We start from the raw sequence: 9,048 nt of genomic DNA, 5'->3' as shown, positions 1-9,048 counted from the left end.
TACTTTCAACACCAAGGACAAGCAAAGAGATTGATTAAAAGAAGTATGTTACTTTAAGAAAATTCTTGTTGATCAAATAATATGTGCTTAAACTTATTGCTGGGTCAAAGTCAGAGAGCCTTTAATAAGAAGATGGAAACACAGTTAGAATAGTAAATGCACACGTCTGTCAATTTAAGCTGGTGCCTAAGCCATGTTTTCCTTTACATCTTCTTTTGTACAAACTTCAAACCGAAATCTTCAATGAATTCTGACCAAAAGAAATAATGGACATAATATGTGATTGAGAAAACAAGCTATTATGGTGGTGGTCAGACGATTCATTGTCCTAGGTTTTATTTTATTTGTTTGTTTTAGAGTTAGTGAAAGCAATTTTTGTGATTTGGGTAATCTCGTGAGTTTTTCACTATTTTGGAATTTTAAATGATTTTTGAAACAATATATAAAAATTAAATAAAATTATATACATGGATATGTGCCCATGTTTCATATCTTCATAGATATATAAAATAGAGAGATGTTTTGAATTTATAGGAAAAGTATGGTTTAGTAGACATGCTTTTACTAATTATATAATTTTTTTTTGCTCCAGCTGCTGTTTATTGACATTCAGGTGAGAACTATGGCAACAGGCCTGGGGACGCTGCAGAATACAAGGTGGAGAGTGGAGTGTCTGCAGTGACAGCAGTGGATGCTCAAAGGGGGGGGGGCAAAGCTCTTGGGAAAGCAGGTCAGGGCCATAAGTTATCTATACCGGAACCCTGGACCCCATGCACTCAGCCTCTACTCTTGTTGTCTCCTGACTCCAGGCTAGGGCTAGGAATTCTCTGGGCAACTTTCTACAGGAGCAAAGTACACAGAGATGCTGCTGTGATAAAGTCAGAGGGTGTCCAATCCTGCGTTCCTCCTTCACCCCTGGCTCAGTGCAGGCCTTGAAAAATAGCTAAGCTCTACTGCATGTTTCAGAGGCATTAACTTTCCCTGGGGTCCCAGCCCACCAGTGTCACACCATGGCTCAGAGTGAGCGCTACAAGCATTGCTGGCCTAGAAAAGGGGAAGGGACAGGGGATACAAGACGATTTCCAGAGGATCATCAAGGTACAGGCGCTACATGCAGGGTGTTCGTGAAGCCAAATCCAGGACGCCACCCGGTCAGCACAATGACCACATCTCCCTTCTTGAAGAAGCCTCGGATCTTGCCAACATTCATGGCCAAGTTTACCAGAAAGACAACATCCTCAGTCTGGGCATCCTGTACAGCATCCCTGCACAGCACAGGGAAGATGACGCAGTACGGGCCTAGCGAACAGTCTGGGGATTGTGAGTCACAACAAAGATAGAAGCCTGAGGGCGGTACCTGGCCATGTGGTGGGTACTCCTGCCAGACTCCATCAGGAACATCAAAGCTGCTGCTAAATATTTACAAGAGACCTCTACGCTGCCCATGGCCATGGCTTCCATGGGGTCTGAGGAGTGACTGGAGACTCGCACAAACTCTTCAAACAGCAGACCGTGAAACGTGGTTGCCTCAGCCTCCCAAGCGATCCGGTGCTGCATACGAACAGCCTCCATAGGGTAGTTCCCTTTGCTTGTTTGTCCTGACAGCATGATGCAGTCTGCTCCACCGGGACCTGGTAAAGATCAAGTCTAAGGTCATTACGACATTGTGAGTGGAGACTTCCATTAGCTATTCATCCCAAGTATAAAACATTGGCCGAGAAACATCTGAGGAAGTGCTCGACATCCTTAGCCATCAGGGAAATGCAAATCAAAACAACCCTAAGATTCCACCTCACACCAGTCAGATTGGCCAAGATCCAAAACTCAGATGACAGCAGATGCTGTCGAGGCTGCGGAGAAAGAGGAACACTTCTCCACTGTTGGTGGGGTTGCAAGCTAATACAACCACTCTGCAAATCTGTCTGGCGATACCTCAGAAAATTGGATATAGTACTACCTGAAGACCCAGCTATTCCACTTCTGGGCATATACCCCAGAGACACTTTAATACACAACAAAGATATATGCACCACAATGTTCATAGCGGCTCTCTTTATAATAGCCAGAAGCTGGAAGGATCCCAGATGTCCTTCAGAAGACGAATGGATACAAAAATTGTGGTACATATACACAATGGAATACTACTCAGCCACCAGAAACAATGACTTAACCAAATTCTTAAGAAAATGGCTGCATCTAGAGAATATCATCCTGAGTGAGATAACCCAGTCACAAAAGAACAGACATAATATGCAGTCACTGATAGTGAGATGCTAACCCCAGAGGCTTGCACTCCCCCAGAAACAACTCACAGACTGTATGAAGTCCAAAAAATAAAGAAAACAAAAAATATACATATATTCACAAAACAAGAAGACTTTGACTATTTCCATGTTGAGTTTTGTTTTACATGTACTTTACGCTTATTGTAACTAGTAGGTTTTCAATGCATACTGTCAAGCCCTTGAAAAAAATCAAGTACTGACTAAAAAATATATTCACATGGTTTTATGTAAAATTTATTTTAATGTCTGAAAAAACAGTACTGACAAAAATGTATAATTTTAAGCAAAAAATGTTTAAAATCTGTACATTTATCTTTGTTTTGCAAAATAAAGTCGTTAAAGAAATAAATAAATAAAAAGTAAAAAAAAAAATTCTGCTATTTTTTTTCTTGCCTCAATTCAAAAATTTTTGGGGGGAGAGTAATCGTATGTCTCCTTTAGGGGAGTTTAGAGCCATTCCCTGAGTTGCACAGTGTTTGGACATGCATGTCTTTTTCACAGGGCGTCTCTTGCCTCATTCAGAGCATTTCATTCCAGCTGTCCTTAAAAGTACTCCTTCACTCTAATCTAATTCTATCTCTCACATTAATGTTAGCAAATAAACAGCAATGAATATATCCTGTAATTTAATTTTTAATAAACTAAGAGCGATTTTTATTGTGTTGAATTGAAATAAGATTTTTAGTCATAACAATCTTTAAACCTCTTTAAGATATTTTATATGATAGACACTGTATTAAAATACAGAATATAATTTCAATTACCAATAAACAATGGAAAGTCAAATATGAAAAAATATGAGAATAGTAGAAGATAGAAAATAATACAAAAAGTAAGAGAAAGAATGATTCTAGTCAGAATATCTATGTATTTGACTTAGCACACCTGCTGATATAGATGTGCATTATTTGATTAAAATAGTTAACAAAGTAATTTAATACCAATCCATGAGAATTATTGAATACAGTCATATGATACAAAAATGTTTTTTTTTTACTCAAATGGTTATATTAAGCAACTCTTTAACTATGATATAATTTCTAAAATAAGTATATAAGAACAAGAAAATTATTTTTCTCATAGTCTTGGAGTCTTTAGTTAATGGAGGCTTCACCCATCACTTTCAGGTATATTGAGAATGAATCTGGGGTCCCTGGATCTTCTTCAATGGCCCACTCCCAATAACTTCCAGCTCCACATCTTTAATGGTCAGCTAGATCCCAGTATCACATTCAGCAGTATATTACGCTTTGAAAACATTGGCCTCTTGAGTAACACACAAGTTCAACAATACAATATTCCAGACTAATTTTGAGACTCACAGCCAACTCATTAGAAATGAAATTTATAAATTGTCACCAAAGTATTAACTCTATTTCTCAAAAGCCCAAGGTCTCATTTAAGAAAAAGAAAACTTATGGCAGTGTTCCTCTAAAACTGAAGGAAAAAAAACCTTACATTTTAAAGTTGATATATTAATAAAATAGCATAGAAACCTATTTCTGTTCCAAAAGAGAAAAATATGAAAAGTTTAAAAAAAAATGGACAACAACAGAATCAAATACCAGTAGGCCAATCATTACATTATGTAGCTCCATGTTTAACATTTGGGACACAGGGTACTGTGATGCACTAAGGCAGTGACTGAGGCTGCTTCTCTCCCTTGACCTTTCTGGATAAACCACATGCTCTTGCTTTCTTGTGCTGGCTAGCTCTGTCTACTGTCTGCTGCTTCCTTCCCTCTGAAGATGTTCTTTTATTAATTTCAAGTTGCAAATTTGTTTTTATTGAATATTTTATTTATTTGCATTTCAGATGTTATCGCCTTTCCCAATCCCCCACCCCAATTTCCTCTCCCCCTGCCTCTATGAGGATGCTCCATTCCTTTCCCTATCCTTCCCCTGCTTCCTTTACTAGGGGACCCCAGCACTACTATATGTCACTACATAAGGATTTCCTTTGTAGCCACTTGTATTCTACCACTTTTTGCCTGGATTCTTGGGCTTTCTTTAAATCCTAACAAAAATCTGTAAAACCACAGAACTATTAGATTTAGCATGCCTACACAATCAGCATAGTATAGATATGTTAAGTTTTATAAACAGAATAAAGTACTCTGATGATGTTGAATCATCCTCAATTCAGTGCCCACTGAGTACCTTGCAAACTAACAGAAAACTCTGAAGATGATAATGAATACTGTTCTGGATAAGGATGACATTTTTAAGCTTCATTCTGAAGGCCTATTAAAAATGGGGTATAGAGATAAACAAAATTCTCAACTGACAAATACTGAAAGGCTGAGAAGCACCTAAAGAAATAATTAACATCCTGAATCATTAGGGAAATGCAAAACAAAACAACCCTGAGTTTCCACATCACATCAGTCAGAATGGCTAAGGTCAAATATTCAGATGACAGCAGATGCTGGCAAGGATGTGGAGAAAGAGGAATAATACTCCATTTTTGGTGAGATTGCAAGCTAGTGCAACCACTTGGGAAATCAGTCTGGTGGTTTCTCAGAAAATTGGACATAGTACTACCTGAAGACCCAGCTATTCCACTCCTGCGCATATATCCAAACATCTCTCCAATATTTATCAACGACATATGTCCCACCAATGTCAAAGCATCCTCGTTTATAATTGCCAGAAGCTGGTACTAATTCAGATGCCCTTCAACAGGGAATGGTGGTACATTTACACAATGAAGTACTACTCTGCTATTAGAAAAAATGATGTTATGAAATTCCTAGGCTAATGAATGGAACTTGATGCTATCATCCTTAGTGAGGTAACCCATTCACAAAAGAAAACACATGGTATGCACTTGCTGATAAGCATATTCTAGCCAGATAAAGCTCTGAATACCCAAGAAACAATTCATAGATCTTATGAAGCTCAAAAAGAAGGAAGGCCAGAATGGGGATGCCTCGGTTCTTATTAAAAAATAGAATAAAGCACTCACAGGAAGAAATACAGGGATAAATAAAGGAACAGAGATTGAAGAAAAGATTATTCAGAGACTGCCTCACCTGTGGATCCATCCCACACACAGCCACCAGACCCCAGCACTACTGCTGATGTCAAGAAGTTCTTACTGACAGAATCCAGATATGAATGACTCTTCAGAAGTTTTGCCAGAGTCAAACAGATACATTTGAGAATCTTGAAGCTAACCATCTGACTGAACTGTATGGGGATCCTAATGAAAGAGCTAGAGATAGGACTAAAGAAGCTGAAAGGGTTTGCAACCTCATGAGAAGAAAATCATTATCAACCAATCAAACCCTCCAGAAATCTCATGGACTAATACCCCAACCAATGGGCACACATGGAGAGACCCATGGCTCCAATTGCATATGTATCAGAGGATAGGACTGTCTTGCATAAATGGGAAAAGAGGCCTTTGGCCCAGTGAAGATGTGTTTTCCCATTGTAGTGGAATGCCAAGACACTGAGATGGAGACAGTGACTGGGAGAGGGAGCTCCTTCATGGAGGTAAGTGTAAGGGATGTGGAGATGGGAGTGATGGGAGGGTAGGACAACATTTAAACTGTAAATACAAAGGATATTCAATAAAATAATAAAGAAATGTTTTTCTTATTCTGGGTTTCTGTCCCACAGTCAAAATTCTGACATTGAAGTGTTCCTGTCTGTAAGATCTGCAGGAATAAAAATTGAGAACAGCCTGAGGCAAAGAAGATTCAGTGACAGTTCAAAAGTGGAATTCAGCTCAAGGGGAGGCCCCAAAGCTGACACTGTTACTGAGATTATCATGACCGCCCTCAGAAAGACCCAATGAGCTGACCCCTGTGGTTGAATAGGGAAAAGTGGGAAGAAGCTGAGGAGGAGGAGACTGACGCTCTAGAAGAGCCAGACATCTCAGTTAACCAGGGTCCCCAAGGAATCTCAGACACTGGGTAACCAATAAGGCAGAATACCCCAACTGATATAAGGCCCCAAACATATATGTAACAGGAATGCCAGATATGGGTCCAGTCATAAAAAACACTCATGAGACTAGGGCACTAGGAAGTTTAGGGGTCTGGTGATGTGGTAGGGTGGGTACATTTTCATGAATACAAGGTGGGGGTAGGGAGGAGGTATGGAATGTGGAATAGTTGGAAGGTGGACTGAGAAGGGAATAAAATCCGGAGTGTAAAAAAATTAAAATGAAAAAGGAAAAAATTAAAAGTTTCTGAAAAATATGAGAAAAAAATTTTGTAAGATTCCATCGGGTTCATTTTGTGTTAGGTATAAGCAGCTGGGCATCAGGTTGGCCCATACATGAGAGTGTGTGGTACTGCCAGTAATGTGCCCACAGACAGAAATTACAATTTTAGGTGATTATAAAAGGGAAATAGCCCTGCGTTTGGGATGGGGGTTTGTGTTCATTTCTTCTCTCAGTGCAGATAGCCTGCTGTAGGGAGCCGTTTGTGCCACAACCAAACATGGCGCCGGCTTCCCGCTGAGAACTCAGCAAACAGAGCTGTTGCACAGCCAAGAGACTTAATGCGCATGCGCCACATACATCATAGCCCGCTCTCGGGGCATACTATTGAGTTACTGGAGGGCTCACCAATCAGGTAGCGACACGAGTCTCCTAGGCGTATATAGCAGTGCATTTCTCCCCCACGTGGAGAGAGAGATAGTGGTGAGATTGCGGGAGACCCAATGTGGAGAGATGGCAGAGAGATACCACGTGGAGAGAGACCCGATAAAAGAGATTGCGGGAGATCCCACATGGAGAGAGACTGGGCAGAGAGATCGCACATGGAAGACTGCATGTGAGAGGTCGCCTATACAGTAGACCCTGTCAGGGAGTCCCCGGCTCAGAGAGAAGTTTCCTGCTCAAGAAGTCCCCTACTCAGAGTGCTGTAAAATAAAGGTTGTCCGCAGAAGAATCCTGTGGTCGCAAGCCTTTTCCTATTGGCGGGAAGCATGGGCATGTGACAGCCTGCTACGTATAACCCCCATGTGGAGACTGTGCATTCTGCCCCCGTCTCTGTGAGTTACATGTAGATCTGCCCTGCCGTGTTCATAAGGTCTTCCATTCCCTCTAGCTCCTTTTCCCCTTCATACTTCCTCCTTCACAAATCTCCATTAGCCTTGTGGGAAAGGATCTGTTAGATTAATAAGCACTTTTAGAAATGAGAGTTCCAAGATTTCCTCCTCTATGTAGATTGTTATTGTGAGTCTCTGTATTTGTCCCATTTTATTTCATGAGGAAATTTCTATGATGATGGCTGAGCAAGAAACTGATTTGCTAGTAAAAGAGGATGCCAGTAGCTTTATTCCTAAAGCAGAATAGTAATGTTTGCTTGGACACTATGTTCCAAATCTATGTAGTCTCAGGCCCATGGCTACTCGGGCACTGTTAAATATGGGTTCCATCTCATGAAATTGACCTTAAATCAAATCAGATATTGGCTGGTTTCTCTCACAAGCTTTACGTCCCTCTTGCACTATGATATCTCACAGACAAGTTACCAGGGTTGATTTAATTGTTGAACTTGGCTTGGTGCTTACCTTTCTCTTTTAGTGATGTGCAGAGCATATTTCAGTACTGTGAACATCGCTTCATGAGAGAAGGTTACAGGTTGACTGTAAATCAATTCTCTATGAATTCTGTAGGTAATGTCTCTAGCCATAGGTTCTGTTTTTCAGCTTTTCGCAGACACACAATAGCCTTGACACCACCATGATGTGCTTGAAGTTTCAATGGGACCACTCTGTTCAACAACTCACATAGATATGAATCACTACAACCTCATCTATTCCTATTCAATAACTGCTTCCTATGCAGATCATTCTCTCCCAACCAACTTTTCCTCTACACATAACCTTTGTGATTCTACGTACCGTAGCTTGGTTATCAATAATTTGACAAATAATGTACACAGTTAAATGAAAAAAATACCATATTTATTTTTCTGGATTTTAGTTACTTCATTCAAGATTACTTATATTCAGCTTCATGAATTTACCAGCAAATTGTGTAATTTTACTTTATTATTTGCTAAGAAATATTCCAGAAAGCTCTGAATACCTAAGAAACAACTCACAGACAATACAAAGCTCAAAAGAAGGAAGGCCAAAAAGTGGAAGCCTCAGTTCTGAGAACAAAAAAAAAAAAAAAAAAAAAAAAAAAAAAGTATCTAGCACCCTCTCAGAGTGGAGTACATCTAGACCTTAAATCATTAATAATTCAAGAGCTAAGAACATAGTCTTGTGGCAATCCTTGGTATTTAAAAATCATTCTGACTGGTGCAATCAGGGAAATTCAAATCAAAACAACCCTGAGATTCCACCTCACACCAGTCAAATAGGCCAAGATCCAAAACTCAGATGACAGCAGATGTTGGCGAGGTTGTGGAGATAGAGGAACACTTCTCCACTCTTGGTGGGGTTGTAAACTGATACAACCACTCTGGAAATCAGTCTGGCGGTTCCTCAGAAAATTGGACATAGTATTACCTGAAGAATCAGTTATTCCACTTCTGGGCATTTACCCCAGAGACGCTCCAACATACAACAAAGATACATGGACCACAATGTTCATAGCAGCTCTATTTATAATAGCCAGAAGCTGGAAAAAACCCAGATGTACTTCAGTAGATGAATGGATACTAAAATTTTGGTACATTTACACAATGGAATACTACTCAGCTCTCAGCAACAATGACTTAACGAAATTCTTAAGAAAATGGATGCATCTAGAGAATATCATCCTGAGTGAGATAACCCAGTCACAAAACAAC

Source organism: Micromys minutus (genome assembly GCF_963924665.1).
Source record: "Micromys minutus genome assembly, chromosome: 26".
NCBI classification, from domain to species: Eukaryota; Metazoa; Chordata; class Mammalia; order Rodentia; family Muridae; genus Micromys; species Micromys minutus.
This window is presented reverse-complemented; position numbering follows the sequence as displayed.